We start from the raw sequence: 19,921 nt of genomic DNA, 5'->3' as shown, positions 1-19,921 counted from the left end.
TACTTTCCTCTGCTTGTGTGGACCAGACAGTTCACTGAGGCAAATTTTCTATGGTCACATGCCCTTCCTTTTTCTGCGAACCCTAACTTGTTTCCATGGCAGGTTGGAAATGAAGGACTCTGTCTGTATGACAGTGAAACTCATTAATAGCTGTCGTGTATTGTGAAAATGAGGAGACACATACGACAAACACACATGTAAGCATGTTGTTTTAAGGCTATATATATATATATATATATATATATATATATATATACATATATATATTACATCTGCACTAATATATGAAAGGTGTAGAAAGAACTGAGGTTTCCTAGTTTTAATTTTGCAGTTTTTCTTTCAATTTATAAATTGATGATGGTTTGGTTTTTAAGAAAATGTTCAAGATAAATCTGATTTAACGTATTCAACACTGAAATATTTTGGTTTTAATCCCAGTTTAATTTTCTATGGTTATTACATCCAATCCAATCAGTGTTCTTACAAGCTTCCATCAATACTTCTTGTACTCTACCACTATCAGAAATCAATGGTGCTGTGGTATTTTTTTCTTTGTAGAAATAAGTATCAAGTCAAAATATATTTTTAATCCTTTTAAACATCTCTCTCACTCTGTCTCGCTCTCCCTCTCTCTCTCTTATTTCCTAAAATGTTGATTAAATCTTGATTTCATATTTTTAAAAAAACATTTTATTTCTTTTTTCAGAATATTAAATTACTTCTGGATTTTTTGTAAATTAAAAAAAAAAGGTAATGTTTTTTTTTATTTGTTTGTTTACATTTTTGCATAATTCTTAAACATAAAACTTTATCAGGCGTTGCCAATCTTGTTCATACATGCTCTGAACAGGCTTTTATAAATCATTTGATTCTTGGATGTTCCACTTAAGTATATGAAAAAAGATTAAAGATTTTTACTTCATAAAATGTCACATTGGACATATTACTGTGTAAAGATAATCTGCTGTCTACTCATTTCAAGTATATCTTATAATAATGTGTACATGTTTGTGTTTTTCTCTCACTGCTTGATAACTGGTGTTGGTTTGTTTATATCCCATAACTTAACGATTCAGCAAAACGAGGCTGATAAAATAAGTGTCAGACTTAAAACACATATTGGAATTGATTTGTTCGATTAAGCCACTTCAAAGTGGTCTAATGATTGAAGCAAATATGTAAAAAAAAAAAAGAAACCATGTTGAAACAGACACAGAAGTATGGCGCAGGCTTTTCTGCTTGGCCAGCTCCTGTGAAACCATCCAACCCATGCCAGCATGGAAGGAGGACGTTAAACAATGATGATGATGATGATGATGGCATGCATTTTGCACCAAAAGCCAATATGAGAGTTTCTCTTATGGTACCTTCTGCAGTATGGTTTGTTCTAACAGAACATCCATGTTTAAGTGGGGATAAGGGCTGTTCAGGAACAGATTCAGTTCAGGTGTGTCTAGGCATGGGCATGTCTGTGTGGCTAACAAGTTTGCTTTCTAACTACATGATCTTGGGTTCAGTCCCACTGTGTGGCACTTTGGGCAAATGTCTTCTGCTATAGCCCCAGAGTTACTCAATGTCTTGTGACTGAATTTGTCATGTGTGTGTGTGTGTGTGTGTGTGTTTGTATCAGTGTTTGTCATCCCTTCCCCTCTCAATGCTGTTGGTTTGTTTATGTCCCTGTAATTTTACAGTTTAGTGAAAAAGACTGACAAAATAAGCACCAAACACCAAAACAAGTACTGCAGTCAGTTTATTTGACGAAAACCCTTGAAGGCAATGCCCCAGCATGGCCACAGACAAATGACTAAAACAAGTGAAAGATAAAAGAGGTAAAAAGCAAAAATGTGCCAAAGGGAAGCCATGCACACCAAGTACTGTGCAGACTGAGGGACAACTGTTCGTTTATATTTGTCTGTGTGTGTGTGCGTGTGTATACACACACACATGCAAACACACACACACACACACACATGCATGCACACACATAGCTGCATATACGCTGACTGACAATTGAAAACAGATGCTTCTCAGTTATTCTTTTTCGTGTGCTTCTTAAGCGTTTCTAATTACAAATTAGTGGGTTTCTTTGGGGTTTTGATTAGATTGTTAATTTGCTAATTTACTGTTAATTATGATTTTAAAAGTCAAAGTTTAATAGACAAGACTGCCTGACATTTTCATGTTTTCCTTAGAACCAATTCTCTTCACACATTTCTCTCTTTCTCTCTCTCTCTTTTTTTTTTGATATACTCCATCATATCATCTTTACATTAAATTGCTGGAGTCACACAGATTATTAACAGCCCTTTATTAAAGCACTTTGTTGACTCTGAAGTTTACAGACAATTCAACTAATGACCCTTGTGACTTTTTTTAACCACCTGCCTCAAATTAATTGTACTAGCAATTCTACCCATCTACGAAGGAGGCATAAAATGAGGGAAGGAAGTCATAACGGCAGTATGTATTGAGGAATGTGTAAATGGACTTGATAGATTACTGGGTGATGTCTTAGAGAAATCAAATTATTGTTGGTGATACAGTATTCTATTGCAGCTATATGATATGCGTTTGTGACTAAATGACATGCGATGACGATTCACTTCCGATTTGAAATAGGCTCCCAGACTCTGTATCATGAATGGTTATGTGGACCACTCCTAATGAAAGCCAGACTTTCTTTTGACCACTACATAAAAAGTATTAAGAAAAAGATGCTATTTAGATATACGTTTATTTTAGTTGTTTACACTATTTTACGCTTGTTTATACTCTTATACATTCAAAGTTCACGAATATCGTTATTTAAATTATGAATCATATTCCTTTCGTTAATATCAATATGATTACAAAGCTTCTTTGTGGATGATATTTTCTGTTTGGTCGACACTGATTTTCAAATTACTAGAGTATGTTTCTCTACTCATAGCAATGTATAACTGGCTGTATGTAAATATTGGAGTGGGTAACAATACGCCTACACAATCTAAAGTCTGGCCCTGTGCCTTGTTTGCTGTGAATGAGAATGCCAGTTTTATAGGAAACTGCCTGTGTCTTCATTGGAACAGAAACTAGTTATCGGTTGGTATAAGGAGTAGCCATAGAATGAACAGGCATTTACCATTGTGTGAGCCAGTCACAATCACTGCTTTGATTGGAATCTAGTTCAGTTACCTAAGGTGCCATGCAGTGGGACTGAACCTGGATCCAAGCTGTTGAGAAGCAAGCTTCTTAACCACACAGCTACTCTTATCCCTCACACACACACACACACACACACACACACACAATAAGCTTTCATTCACTTTCTGTCTACCAAGTCCATTCACAAGGCTATAGTAGCTGACACTTACCCAGGGCATCACACAATGAGATAGAGCTCTGAGTCGCATGTTTTCAAAGCCGTTTTGGTGTATGCACAGTCACTCTTGCAAAATTAAATTTACTGCTGTTAACCCTGTGCTGAAAGGCAAATATATGCTTACATTTTTTAAACAAAACGAAATGATATATAAACAAGAAACATGACGATGGCAATATGACAGTAAGAGCAGGTGGAGGAGAATGACAGCAGCATCTGTGTAACAGTTTATCCCTTTTCAAATTTTTGTTGTTAATTTTAATTCTCATGCTACAAGCTATTTCAACATACATGCTTATATTATAAACAAAGTGAAACCTGCAGCTATAAAGAATATATAACAATGCAGAGCTGGTGTGGAGCTGGTATGCGTGTTCTATCTTCTTTCGTGTATATTCTCTTATCTGCAAACCATATATGGTTTTGTTTTAAATATATATTCCCAGTAGCAGTTATTGTTTCATTGAACACAGTATTTTATCATTGTTGTTTAGTTGTCATTTGAAATGTTCACTTGAATCGGTAACACAAGATTCATGTATTCCTTGGAGACTCTTAAGAAATTGTTTTTGTTTGTGTACATTGTATGTGGTTATTTGTCTAGGAATATGATATCATCTTAGTCTCACATTGTGTGTGTGTACCCGCATGCATTTGTAAGTGTATGTGTGCATTTGGGTATCTCCATATGTGTGCATGTATACATGCATGCATGTGTGTAATTGCATGCATATGTGTAAGTGCATGCATACGTGTGTTTTTTTTTGTGTGTATAGGTATATATAAAACCCCATCAGTTTTACTCAAAGGGTCACTCAACATCTTTTTGTGGGGTATCAGATTTATTTCATATCTACAAACCTTTTTAAAGGTTGATAGTAACTTCAAAGTTTCAGCTTAATTTTCTTCAGATTTTCTTCAGCCAAAACTTTGGACACTCTATCAACCTTTTCCTTGTAAAAATATACACACACATACACGCATGCACGCGCGTTTAGGTCTACAAATGAATGAAGTAGAACTTATTCATTTAAAATGAATGATTTACTCAATAAGTGCTCTTCTTCTTGTTGCCTGAACTCATCACCGTCTTCATTTTATGCTTCTTTCCAGCATAATGTCTTGTTACTTTCTCCAACTGCAGTTTCACACTGTCTTCATTCATACACACCTTGTAATAGTCTCAATAAAAAAACTACTGAATCTACCGAATAGGATTGTTTCTTTTTATATTGTTTCTCATTTAAAGTTTAGTAAAAGTAGGGGCTTTGTATCATCTGCATTGCTGGCCACCATTCCTGCACCTTTGTTTTTGTTAGTTTTACCTGATGGGACATCAAATGTTAACTTCAGTTCATCCATGTTACCTTTTCACTGTAGTTGGTAATTTCATTGGTCACATGCTCAAGAATCTTTATAATTTCTTTTTTGTTCATACCCTTCTACCATCTTTTGTGCAATCCTAGTCTTTGTTTTCATGTACCTGTTACGAAAAAGTAGTAACAAGAAGAGTAACGGGTAAAGACCCCTTCAGTCATGAATGACCAGGGGATTGCACCACCTAGAAAGTTCCCCTCCCAGGCACAAATCCAAGCAAGGTTGCTTTATGGAAGACCAGCAGTTGCCCGTGCATACCAGCCTCCCCTCTCATCTAAGGGAAAGGCAAACGCCAATACGGCTTGGCACCAGTGACATTGCAACTCATTTCTACAGTTGAGTGAATTGGAGCAATGTGAAATAAGGTGTCTTGCTCAAGAACACAACACACACCCTGGTCTGGAAATGGAACTTACTGGTTGTGAGCCCATTGCTTTCACCACTGAGCCATGTGTGAAGATCCAGCAAACTCATCTGCTAGGACATTCCACTTTTTTTCCAGTCTCCTTGTCTTGTACATAATCAGATTGTTGCGATTGTATTCGCCATACTTTGTTGATTGTGTAGGTAGTTATAAATTGATGGTTTCCTCTAGATGTGAGAATTTTGCTTCTTTATGACAAAACCCATGTTTTATTTTCTCTTCCTGTTTTCTCTAATGTCTCATCCTGTCTTCTCCATTCACAAATAATATTTTCTCGGCTCGTGGTGGTCCATACTTTTGCTCAATTGCCATGTTATTTAGCACATTCAACAGCCAGTAGCTTGCAACTCATTGTGTATAACTTGTTCTCTGTAGAATTGCACATGTTGTGGAAGGGCAATGTCAGCTGAGTAGCTAAACTGACAGCTAACAGATGGCATCTACTTTGGTGGTGCTTCTTCTGCTTGCTTACAAACGGTTGATTTTGCCATTAACCAAATAAGACATGACATTACAAATTACAGGTGCTAGCAAAAGCCTTGTGAACGTATCATTAGTTAGCATCAGTATATTACCAAAGTAATAAACATGGGAACCATAGTCCCGGAATATCATCATAACTGTTTTAACATCCACTTTTCCATGCTTGCATGGGTCAGATTAAAAGCACCCAGCACACTCTGCAAATTGGTTGGTGTTATGAAGGACATCCAGCCGTAGAAACCAAGTCAGTTCAGACTGGAACCTGGTGCAGCTCTGCAGCTGGCCAGCCCTGGTCAAACCCTCCAACCGATGCCAGTATGGACAACAGATGTTGAAGAATGATGTTGATGTTGAAAGCCAGTGCATTTTAATAGAAATATGGTAATGGAAGGATTAATAAACTTGAACAACCTAAAAGATGGGTTGTTGATATTGAAGGGTTAAATGAAATATTTTTTTTAATAAAAGAACACTGACTGAATAGATTTGTGTATCTATTGTTGTTGAATTGTTGTGAAGTACAAGGTATTGTACAAGCAAACATTTAAACTGGTTTTATACTTGAAAACAAGGGCTTTGGGAGCAGATAGATGCTTGCGTGGTTAATAGGTTGTTGATAAAGTAAAGAAAATCTTGTGTGAGTGAGTCAGGGATGTCTAGATAAGAATGTCTAGCCTGATTTAGAGAATAAATAACAGCAGATAGGTATGAAATAGAACAAAACTGTCCTCTAAAAGACAGGGAGGGAGGGAGGGAGAGATACAGATTTAAATATCTTTGATAGTGAGAATAAAATTGGTCTTTGTTTAATATAATAACTTATCTGTGTTTTCCACCCTGAAATTAAAATATGCGGTGTGTGTGTATATATATTATATATATACACGGAGAAGGAGAGAGTGAGAGTGTACTGTTTCATTATTGGTAGAATCAACAAAAAAATGTACTTCATCCACTGAAAGATAGATACAGTTTAATATACACAGGATTTAAATATGATCTACTATAAGTTACATGCTCTGATAGTACAGTAGTTGGATGAACTTGTATAGTGTGCTGTGTAGAAGCCTGCAATCTTTCAGGCTCAAAATAACTATGGTCGCTCTCTGAGAAAATGTAAGAGGAAAAAGAGAAAAGAAAAAGTTTAGAAAAACAAAACAAAGGAAGAAATGAGAAAAACAAAGAAAGAAAGGCTTGGAGGAAAGAGAGATCTGCACAAAAGACATGAGCTGGGGGAAAAGATTTTGGGTGGTGGGTGGAGACGTGTTCTGAGTAGAAAGGACTTGGAAAAATGGTCAGTGCAAGGGTGAAGGATTAGACACACCAAGAGTAACGAGAGGTGGAAAGAGGAGTGGGTTGGGGATGCCCGAACAGAGATGTGGAGCAGGACCAGCAAACTGCAAGAAATGCTGGGCGAAATGCTTAGTGGTATTTTGCCCGTCACTACATTCTGAGTTCAAATTCCACTGAGGTCAACTTTGCCTTTTATCCTTTCAGGGTCGATAAATTAGGTACCAGTGAAACATTGGGGTCAATGTAATCGACTAGTCCCCTTCCCCAAAATTTCAGGCCTTGTGCTCTTAGAAAGGATTATAAAGTAGCAACAGAAAAGAAAAAGAGAGGAGACAGCATGCTTATGGACCAGGGGCTGGGGTGTGTCTGTTAGTGATAGAAATTCCAGTTTGTTGAGTGGCCCTTTAGATGTGATCCAAGACACCTCTGTATGTCACAGCAGCATAGTCCTGGATTTGGGTGCTGTGGGTTCCAGTTGAGCCTTGTAGGGTGTCAGCCGCATTTGGAGGCTGAAATATTTTGTGGCTTTAGGGAGAGACAGTCTAATCTTTGGGATGCAGTTATAGCTATACTAAGGATTTGCTTTCACCAGGAGAGATCCTTGGTGATAGTGAAGTCCAGCATTTGGAGTGACTGTAGGGGCTGCAACTGAGTGCAGCTCATGTTTAGTGGGGTGTGGTGGTGTGATGGTGTTTTCTGGAAATGAATTTGAGTTGTATTGGAGTTTTCTTGACATGAAGTGTGCTGGAGTGTTTTTTTTGTGTTAGAAGAGACATGGTTGGAAAGCCCCACTGAAGATGTATTATAGGTTTCCACTTATGGAGTCGATGCAGGTTTTGGCTTGTGATGTGTGAGCTGTGTGAGGATGAACATGGTTGCGGAAAGTTAGGGTGGAATGAAGGGTTGTATCATCAGTATATGAGTGGGCATTGTTGAATGCAGCAAGTCATTGGTCAAACACACACACACACACACACACACACACATGCGCGCGCGTGCGCGCAAATGGCAGTCAGCTTTTCAAATGCTTTCTGTGTTTGAAGAAAAAAAACTGATTTCCTTTGTCTTGAATTTGCAAATTTCTAAGGGAAATAAAGAGGGTAATTATGATAGCCATGCCTTCTCCAAAGACATTCACTGCATAATCGAAGGGTGGACCTCAGCCAGGAACAGAAACTAGACTTGACTTTACTGAAGCTTTCCTTTTTATTCTCCACCTCTCGCCTACGTCTGCTTCCTCCCTTGTGTTTGTCACTTATACAAGTAAATCTACGAAAATATGTCTTAACTTTGTTGTGGACAGGATTTTCTATTGCTTCAAAAGTCCCCTTTCTAACAAAGGAGGAAATATTTGTTCTAAACTCATGCTTCTTACATTTTTTTATATTTACGTCTTTGAAAAAAAAAAAAAAAAAAAATCTTTTGAAGAGAATATAGATTAAATCTTTAGCATGTTCCAGAATATTGTTTGTCAGTATAAGTCAACAAAATTCCACAGTATCTCAGCAACATGTGAATGTGTTGTTTTTCTTATATCAGGGTGTGGACGGGTCGGGTGGGGGTTTGGGTTGGTGACCGAAGCGTATCTTTTTTTCTTGGTTAATGTTATCATAAGGGTGGAAAATAGTTATTTTTCAACACTTAACTGATTCTCTTGAGGCTTGTTTAGAAATTTTAGTACCTAAAAAAAAAAAAAAATTAGGGGGTCCATTTAGCTGTGTACATAGATTCATTGATGCAAACATAACAGATTCCTGACCATAAGTGTCCAGTAAGTCAGTCATGGTGCAAAAATGGTTGAAATATTCTGTTAAATACTTCCTCTTTGGGGTATGTGTATTGATAGACACAGAAATAGCTATGTGATTAAGATATTTGCTTCCCAACCACCTGATTTTCCACTGTGTGGAATTTTGGGTAAGTGTCTTTTTCTACAGCCTCGGAATGACCAAAACCTTTGTTACGCAGAAATTGAGGGCGGCGAGCTGGCAGAAACGTTAGCACGCCAGGTGAAATGCTTAGCGGTATTTCGTCTGATAGAATAAGTTCTAGGCTTACAAAGAATAAGCCCTCGGGTCAATTTCTTTGACTAAAAGCCCTTTAAGGTGGTGCTCCAGCATGGCTGCAGTCAAATGACTGAAGCAAGTAAAGAATAAAAGAATAAGAATAAAAGAATAAAAGAATAAGCTGTGCTTACAGGAAAGCGGATTTGTTGTTAGGATGAATGATTTTCACCCTTTAGCATTCAGATTAGTCTGTCAAATGTAATGCATATTGATTCACACTGTTTTGAATTACTCATGCACTATGGTGTAGCTTTGAGATTTTGATGGTCTGATTCATTGCCAGAGCAGCTGTCTGGCTTCCGTGCTAGTGGTCCGTAAATAGCACCATTTGAGCGTAGTCGTTACCAGCGTTGCCTTCTAGCACTTCTGCTGGTGGTACGTTAGAAAATCATTCGAGTGAGGTCGTTGCCAGTGCCGCTGGACTGGCTCCCATGCAGGTGGCATGTAAATTACACCAGTTTGAGTGTGGCCGTCGCCAGTACCTGCCTGACTGGTCCTCATGCTGGTGGGATGTAAAAGCACCCACTACACTCTCGAAGTGGTTGGCGTTAGGAAGGGCATCCAGCTGTAGAAACTCTGCCAGATCAGATTGGAGCCTGGTGCAGCCTTCTGCCTTGCCAGTCCTCAGTCAAATCGTCCAACCCATGCCAGCTTGGAAAGCAGACGTTAAACGATGATGATTGTTTGTTTTTAGAATGACATTGTAATGTAGGTGTGAGAGACAGGATTTGGCTTTTTTGAACATAAAGCAAATAAAATATATTTTGGCTGGACATGACTAGTGTTTAAGTGCAAAAGAGCTGTTGTTAATCAAAGTCATTCCATTTAAATTTTGCTAAGGTTTGATTTTAGCAAACTGTATTGTGTTTTGTAAAGGAAAGTGAACCAATTAGAGAAGACTATATAATGAACTATATAATTGTTTGCTGTAAGTGATTGAAAATTATCAAATATCTACAGATAAAGGCAATTATATATAATCTAAGATATAACCGTGATAATACTGAAGTACAAAAATCAAGTATTTATAATGAGGCATGAAAAAAACAACTTGAGTGTGTATGTCATGTGCTTTAGTTGTAAGTAAATCTACAAATATACAAACAAACAGGCAGTCCTGCATGCATGGGTGTATGTGCTTTGTGTGTGTGTGTGTATGCATGTATGCATATATATGTGTGAATATATATGTACATGTCTACATAAGTATGCATAGATGTGCATGAGTGTGTGTGTGTGTGCATTGTATGTATGAATATGTATGTGCAGATGTCTACACAAGTGCATGTGTGTGTGTGTGTGTGTGATACTGTGATGAGAGATCATCAGATCTCGTGAGTCTTGGTGTTTGTTGTGAATTTGAGGGCTTTAGTTGCCACTGTATTACTCATGCGCAGGGAATGAATAATGCAAGACAGATTCCTTGATATTTGTGAGCATGAATCCCAAGCCAACCCTGATGACGGCAGATCTATAACCAAAGGCCCCCCACCTTTCTTCAAGCACAGATTGGTTTGAGAGAAATTTGGCTGCAATTTCTAGCAAGTCATGTGATCCTGTTTAGTAAACTCATTGGTTTTCACACTATCACATTGACATTGAAGGATGTTTATGGAAGTCTCGTGAGATGGCTAGGTTGTGTGGATGATATGTGTGGGAGGTTAAGAAGGGAAGATGTGTGCATAGGAGAGAGAGTGCATGCATACACGCGCTCGTGTGTGTGTGTGTGCTTGTGTGGTTACAAGTACAGGAAATAGGTCATTAATGCACAGAAGGAAGAAGTGATAAAATTTGAGGACCCAAAGAGAATCATGCCAGTACACTCTGCAATGGAACTTAACTTACAGCCGAACAGATTAGATAGGTTTGCTTACCAGATTTTTATAATGTGGTTTCTGTATATGTCATCTTAGTGTCGTGCACTAATACAGTGTGATATATATAGTACCATGGAACGGGGTAGACACTAACTGTCTCCACTTGATGTATTCCCAAATACTCTGCCAACAATAGTAACCAATCCAAAACAACTCTCAACAAACTGTAACAACTTCTCAACAATTTCCTACGACTCCACAAACTCACGAACAACACCTTTTGACTTCCTGTGATTTCTCATCTCTCGCTCTCAGTCAAACATGCTGCTACTTATACGAGTTTGGCTAGTCCATTCTCACAGGGGGTGTCATGATTCTTGCCATAACAAAGATCTAGCCGAAGCCTCTGCTGACACAGCGAACAACAAGATTGCTTTTGCTGAAATTCCTAAGGGTCAGAGACTGATAGAGAGCAGGTCTTCAATAGATTTGGTTCTACCGAAATTCAAAGCAATCGCTGTAGATTGAGAGCCAGTGCTGTACAAATGGTGTTTATTGTTGAGGAGTGTGAAGCACAAAATACTTAGTGGCTGGATTTAGAATGAATAGATCAATTTATCTGGTGCTAATTGGATTAATTGAAGGAATTACTAATTGTATTGGCCTAAAAAAAAGAAGAAAAAGAAAAAAGTCAAAAGACTAAAACAAGTATGCTTTAAGAGTATGTATTGATCTAAAAAAAACTATATATGCTTTTGATATCATTGATCACTGTATGTTACATGATAAATTGAAATGATATGGTGTCAGAGGTGTTGCGTAATTGTCTGAGAAGCTATTTAAGCAGCAGACAACAGTTTGTAAAGGTTGGTGAACATAAGTCATCTTGTATAAATATTATAGGAGTGTGGTAAGAAGTTTGTGTCCTAACTACATGGTTTTGGACTCAGTGCCACTATGTGACACGCTGGGCTTATGTCTTTTACTATAACCCCGGGTCAACTAATGCTTTGTGAGTGAATATAGTAGATAGAAACTGTGTGGAAGATGATGATGATATGTATTGGAGTCAATTTGTTCTACTAAACCCTTCAAGGTGGTGCCCCAGCATGGTCACAGCCCAGTAACTGAAACAGGTAAAGAATCAAATGATAAAAAATAAAGGTTACTTGTGGAGTATCGCAAGAGTCAGTACTAAGCCCAGAATTTTTTCATTTTGCGCATAAATGGCATATACGGTGTATCGAAATCATTGAAATTTGTTTCATTTTGCTTTCTTTGTTACAAAGGAGAATTTACAGCATGTTTTGGAGGTAGTCACAGCAGAAATGGGGAAATGGGAAAAAGTTTGTGCACCGTGTTAAGCATTATTTCAACATGGCATTATTTTAAAAATAATGCCATGTTAAAATAATGCTTAACACGGTGCACAAACTTTTTCCTCAACCTAGTATGTATAAACTGTATTGAATTGGATATAGAATTGTAGATGTTGTGCATATAAATCCTGTTGGGTTTTGCAGTGAATTGGAATGAGTAATTAAGAACATGAAATGATGATGTTGTGCTGTTGTTGTTGTTGTTCTTTTCTTTTTGTTCATCATCATCATCAGCAGTAGCATCAACATGGTCATCATGACATCTACTCCTTCGAAGCTGGTATAGGTTGGATGAAGCATTCCAGGGCAATAACCAGTTGCTGGATGCTATTCCTAATGCCAATCCTCACTTGTTTTTCATGCTAGGTACTTTGTTTGCATTCCGTTGATGTTGGTATGTTGAACTGCTGAGCTGGGAGCAAACATCAGTAGTGCCCACGCTGTGTTTATCTGAAGATTCATGGAAGAAAAAAAAAAAAAAACATGCACACACACACACACACACACATGCCTGTACACATATATACACACACATTGTGGGTTTCTGCTTAGTTTCCTGCCAAATTTCACTCAGAAGGCATTGGTTAACTCCAGGCTATTGTAGGAGACACTTGCCCGAGGTGCCAGTCAGTGGGAGTGAATCAGAAACTACTTGGTTAGTGTTTAGTGGTCTGGCTTGTTCCATAGAAGCCTCTTCTGACCAGACTGCAGCATCTTTTGTTTATTGTAGAAGGGACAGGATTTGTGGTCAAAAAGGTTTATCCATTATCTACACCCTGTGCTTAAAATGATCAGTATGCTGTGATTGATGTATATGCATGCATGGAAACTGTAATATTTGCAGAGATTGAGAGAATGCAATGCAACATGGTTACTTTATGTTATGCTTGTCTTTCTGCAGAGTGTGTGTGTGTGTGTGTGTGTGTGTAGTTTTGTCAGGTGTATGCTAATTGAACACCCATGTTATCAGTTGTTCACCATGCACTGTCAGCCTATGTGTCTGGTTGATCAACCTTTGTGTTCCATAGGCATTTTATAGTATTTAGAGCACATCAAACATGCTGAAAAGCATGTTAAATTGTTGCTATCTTTTTTGCTGATAAATAATATTTATCTATAGAACCATAATTACTTTTATATTAATATTGATTGATTTTAATTGACATCTACATGCTGGATGGATATTTATGAAAAAGTATCTTGATGTGATTTTAGCATGAGAAAGTGGGTTAAAGATTCTAAATGAAAGTTCAATTTTGCAAATATTGTTTCATAATGACATATGTTTATGCAGGTCTCCTGTGTATTTGTGTCTATGTAGACAGACACAGACACAATTGTGTATGTGTGTGTGTCTATATATACACGAGGTGATATCAAAAGCTTTCCGGACTAGTTATGTTTATAAAAAATAACCTATTTACTGAAGTTTTAACATCATCTCCTTCGAAATAGTTGCTATGTGTTGCAATACACTGGTGCCATTTTTGGAATTTGGCCTGGAAGTCATTTTCTGTAAGTGAGTCAAGGACCTTTTGCGATTCACTCTTTATCTTGACAGCAGTGTTAAAACGGCGACCTTTGAGCTGCATTTTCATCTTGTAGGGAAGATAGAAGTCTGCAGGTGCTAAATTTGGTGAATAGGGTGGGTGCAGAAGCAATACCATGTTGTTTTTGGTGAGAAACTCACAAGTGAGGAGAGTTTGGTGACAGAGTGCTTTGTTGTAAAGAATCCAATTCTTTGTGCTCCACAGATCTGGTCACTTTTGCCAAATGTCCTCCTTCAAATGCTTCAAAACATCGTTGATTGTCCTCTGACAATCCTCATGCACAAGTTGATGAATTTTCTCCACATTTCCAAGGGCGACGCTCATGGCAGGTCTTTTAGATTGCTCATCATCTTCCAAGGATGTTCTTCCACTTTTGAAGCATCTGATCCACTCAAAATATTGCATGTGACCCATTGCTTTGTCATCGTAAGCTTGCTGAAGCATGCTCAATGTCTCTGTAGCAGACTTTCCAAGTTTGATGCCGAATTTCACGTTGGCTCGTTGTTCCAACTTCCTGTCCATGACAAAAATCGCAGACTACAACATACATGTGATCACAAAAACAAATTTCACAACTTGCAAAGTAAATACAGCGATGTCACTTGGCACAGTGTCTCATGAAGGTCACCGCTAGGCCTCACTGCACATGCAACCATGTGCTGCCATCTGTTAGCGCACTACAGAACTAGCCTGGGAACATTTTGATATCACTGAAACAATTAACTTAACATTGGACAGGTTTTTACTGTATAAAAAAAAAAAAAAAAAAGAGACAGACAGAGAAGGGAAGAATCCCCTGAAAAACACTTACCAGAAATTTTTATGGAAGGGGTCTCCCCTTCTAAGAATTAACAGACTTTTGTGTGTTATTTACAGTTTGAATAAACGTTCTTATACTAAAATATATAGTGTATGCATGTAAATAAGCATTCATCTGGTGCCTGGAAATGAAGTAATCTCTTTTACATTAATTGTAATGGCAAAAATGATTTGCTTCTTGAACAATTCAGTTTTAGAACAGACTTTCGGAACAAATTATAGTCGAGAACCGAGGTTGCTCTGTATGTATACACACACACACACACACACACACAACACACACACACACACACACACACACACACACACACACACACACACACACACACACACACACACACATAAATAAGAGATAAGTGACTGATAGCTTAAAGAGATTAAAAAGTCTTGCATTCATTAATCTTTGTGTAACTGCTTATTGAAGGGTGTCGTGTCACCACCTGTTTACCTTTTGATAACTTCTATTCAGACTTAAACTTTGTATATTGTTGTTGTTTACCCTTCTCTCCCTATCCCCCTGTCTCATTCCCCCTCTGGCTTTCTCTCTCTCTCTCTCCCTCTCTCTCTCTCCCTCTCTCTCTGTGTCTCTTTCTCTCCTCCCACTGCCATTTTTTTTCTCTCACTAAGTGGAGCTATTGAAGTAAGAAATAGTTAGATTCTTCTCCTGCTCCTTTGATTTTTTTTCTTCACTCTGCTCAGGTCAGTCTGATATAAAACAAGTGTATAAGGTAAGCAAGCCTAACTTTGTTTTTATATTGAGTTTCATTCAATAGGTTTTTTTTTTTTGCTTTGGAGTTGTTGTCCTCAACTTGAGTTCAGATAACCCTTGGAGGTTCATATAAGATTTTGTTGTTAAAAATTATTTGCAATACATTTTATTTTTATACAATTCATAATGATATTTAATTATAAAAATACAGTAGGATTTTTTTTGTATTCATCAAATTGCTATGGAAGTAAGGTAATGGAAAATAGGGATCGAAGGGATCCATAGGCAAAAAAGTAGCTGAGAACTACTGCTTTAGATCGTTAGGACTGGTAAGACCATTAAAGCGTCAAAGAGAATGTCTTGAGGTATTTATTTCAGTTCTTTGCAATCTGAGTTCATATCCTGCTGAGGTTTTCTCTACCTTTCATCCCACCAGGGTTGATAAGATAGTGTGTCAGTCAAGAACTGGGGTCAGTTTAACCCTTTAGTATTCAGATTACGCTGCCAAATTCAAAGCTTATTTATTCACATTGTTTTGAATTAATCATGCATTATCTTGCAACTTCAAGGTATTGATGATATAAGTGTTAATTTTTAGAACGACATTGTATAAAGTAGGTGTAAACGGCTGGATCTGGCTGCTTTGAGCATTAAACAGGTAGAATATTTTGGTTGGATATGGCCAGTTTAAATGCTAAAGAATTAAGACTAACCACCAACCCTGGTTGCCCAAATTTCAGGTGTTGTGTCTTGTAGGACAAAATTATCTAATTCTCTGCTTTAATTCTTATCTCATCTTATTCCTGTTTGCCTGTTTCTCTCCCAGTTTTTTTCTTTTCTCTCCCTCTTTGTGTTCTAAGCTAGAAGTTCTACAACTGAATAAAACTTTATTTTTGTACCATTTTGAGAATATGGAAATTTGCATATCCTGTTTATTAGTCCTCACAGGTTCATCCCACCTCTATGAGAAACAATGGTCTATGCTAACCATGCTAACCATTCATTCTATCTTATATGATATTGCAGATAACGAAAATTCACCTATAGTAGAAGCTCTTGAGAGTGCGCAAAGCAAATCATCAATATATATATATATATTTATATATATATATATATTTATTTATATATATATATATATATATATAATTTTCTAAGACACATTGACACTATGTAAGTATAAACATTATCCCACTCATGATATCTGATGCAATGTTTGGTAAGAATCAAACTATGGCACAGCACTCCTTATAAAACCAAAACCACTCCCAAGAAGTTATATTATGAATGTGTATATATTACAATCAATGCAGCTGCCCCTGGACTGGTTCTTGTGCGGGTGGCACATGAGATGCACCATTTTGAGCGTGGCCGTTGCCAGTACCGCCTGACTGGCTCCTGTAGGATTTTCGAGCGAGATCGTTGCCAGTGCCCCTGGACTGGCTTGTGCGGGTGGCACATAAAAGACACCATTTCGAGCGTGGCCGTTTTCGTGCGGGTGACACGTAAAAGCACCCACTACACTCTCTGAGTGGTTGGCGTTAGGAAGGGCATCCAGCTGTAGAAACTCTGCCAAATCAGACTGGAGCCTGGTGTTGCCATCCGGTTTCGCCAGTCCTCAGTCAAATCGTCCAACCCATGCTAGCATGGAAAGCGGACGTTAAACGATGATGATGATGATGATGATGATATATATATATATATATATAGGAAAATGAAGAATAAGGCAGAATGCTAAATTGGAAGCATATTTTAATAAAGATTTCTAAGCGGCTTTCATTGCAAAGCAAATTTTCAAGAGGAAGATGAATGAAAATGTTTTTTACAAAGAAGTACAAAATGAAGAAAATAATATATAAAAAAATAACAATACCAATACATTATATTGTCTTTGAGCTTTTGAAGTTCAAGGGTAGTTCATATATATAATGGTTGGAAAAATAAGGATGCATGAGAATTGAGAGTTGTGTTAGGTTTAAAAAAAGGGTTAAAAGTTTGTGTTAAGCAGGAAGTGTGGTGTCAAAACAAGCTGTGTGTAAGGGGAGACAAATGTTTTTGTCTGTTGACATAAACTTCCTGTTGAAAAAGAGTTCATAACTCCAACTAAAATAAATACATATAATAAAAAAAAAATATATATATATATATATATATAGCATACACACAGAATACATATCTATGTACATACATGCATACATGGGGACAGACAGATGTATATATAACTTGTCAGAAGAAACAACAGTGCACTATGGAAACTCAAGAGTAGCTGCATTGATTGTAATATATACACATTCATAATATAACTTCTTGGGAGTGGTTTTGGTTTTATAAGGAGTGCTGTGCCATAGTTTGATTCTTACCAAACATTGCATCAGATATCATGAGTGGGATAATGTTTATACTTACATAGTGTCAATGTGTCTTAGAAAATTTTGCAATCCATCTCTTCACAGGCCTTGACCTGCACCAGAATTTGATCACTTCACAAGTTTTGGGTTGTGTATGTATTCTCATGTGTAAAGTCTGCCTGCCTGCCTGTCTGTCTGTCATTATTCAGTATTATTTTTATTTGTGTTCATACTTATTTGCAGCAAATAAATACGAAGCTGAAAGTGTATTTTGGGTGCTGGATTTGGAAACTCCTTATCAGTGGTTCATAGATGTCCTCTTTCTCCTTTGTGTGTGTGTGTGTGTGTGTGAAGGCACATGGCTCAGTGGTTAGAGCGTTGAGCTCACAATCACGAGGTAGTGATTTTGATTCCTGGACTGGACTGGGCTGCGTGTTGTGTTCTTGAGCAAGACACTCTATTTCACGTTGCTCCACTTCACTCAGCTGTAGAAATGAGTCGCAACATCACTGGTGCCAAGCTGTATCGGCTTTTGCCTTTCCCTTGGATAACACTGGTGGCGTGGAGAGGGGAGGCATGGTTTGCATGGGCGATTGCTGGTCTTCCATAAAACAACTTGGCCTCGACTTGTGCCTGGGAGGGTAACTTTCTAGGTGCAATCCTATGGTCAGTCATGACCGAAGGGGGTCTTTACTCTTTATATATAGCAGTGTGTATGTATATGTGTTTGTGTCTGTGTTTGTGCCCCACCACTACTTGACAACCGGTGTTGGTGTGTTTACCTTCCTGTAACTTAGTGGTTTGGCAAAAGAAACTGATAAAATATATACCAGGCTTTAAGAAAAAAATACTGGGATGGATTTATTTGATTAAAGATTCTTCAGGGTGATACTCTTGCATGGCCACAGTTTCACAATTGAAACAAATAAAAGATGAAAGGCAGAAGACCATTAAGTCTGTGAACTGGCAGAATCGTCAGTGTGTCAGACAAAATATCATCTCCCCTAAAATTGCCTGCCTTGTGCTAAAATTTGAAACCTTTTATTTTAAAGTCAGTTGATGTGTTTCTGAATTGGGTACTCAGCTTTTGATACTCCGCTTTTGATACTCAGCTTTTGATACTCCGCTTTTACTTGAGAATCTTTTTGCATGCCTCTCTATTAGGAAAGGCATGCATATCATCATCGTTTTCTTCATCATTTTAATATCCACTTTTCCATGTCTGCATGGGTTCAAAGGAGTTTATTGAAGAGGCTTTTCTACAACAGATGGATGCCCTTCCTGTCACTAACCTGCAACTTGTTTCCAAGTAAAGTAATATTTCCCCATAGCCAAAAAACGTTTTTGCAGAATATTGGGAATGAGTGACACTGCTTGTATGAGAATCTCTCTCATTCACAGCAAGGAGACAAACATACACAGTCACATATATTTACATCCATCCATCCATCCATCCATCCATCATCATTTAATATCAGTTTTCCATGCTGGCATGGGCTGGACAGTTCGACAAGAGTTGGCGAGCCAGAGGGCTTCACCAGGCTCCATTATTTTTTTCCTGGCTTGGTTTCTATGGCTGGATGTTCTCCCTAATACCAACCACTTTACGCAGTGTACTGAGTACTTTTTATGTGGTACCTGCATGTATATATATGCATATCCTCCTCCCCTTCATCCTCACATCACCACTGCCACCGCACCGCCGCCATCATATGTTTGTTTTTCATGCTGGCATATATATATATATATATATATATATATATATATATATATATATATATACATACATACATACATATATATAAAAACACATATGCACACACATGCACAAAATACCAATTCTTCCTGATTACTGTTAAATCTTTTCAGATGATTTAGAAAAAGGAAAAAAATTAAAAAAAAAGGAAAGAAGAAAAAAAGAAAAATCATACGATAAAAAGACAAAAATGTTTCAGTCAATAACTGGGATTTGGATTTCGCTTTCCTGATTTCTGAAACTTGACACATAAAGAACTCTTTGTTTGTGGGTGGTGGGCGTGTTCGTATGCTGAGATATTAGTTATCTAATTAAGAGAGAGACCTAGATTTCAAAGTCTCATGAGAAACCAAAAAAAAAAAAAAAAGAAACTATCAAAGAATATATATTTAAAAAAAAACCCAACAAAGAAACAAAAGATGACAAGAAGAAAAATAGTTTCCCTTATCAAAGTATAAACTCCATTTTGATAAATTAAGAAGATAGATTGATAGACTTTTTGGGTGGATGTGTTTTACTCATCAGACATCTTATCCTTGCTA

The sequence above is a fragment of the Octopus bimaculoides genome, chromosome 19, assembly GCF_046866305.1.
Source record: "Octopus bimaculoides isolate indiv1 chromosome 19, ASM4686630v1, whole genome shotgun sequence".
NCBI lineage: Eukaryota > Metazoa > Mollusca > Cephalopoda > Octopoda > Octopodidae > Octopus > Octopus bimaculoides.
This window is presented reverse-complemented; position numbering follows the sequence as displayed.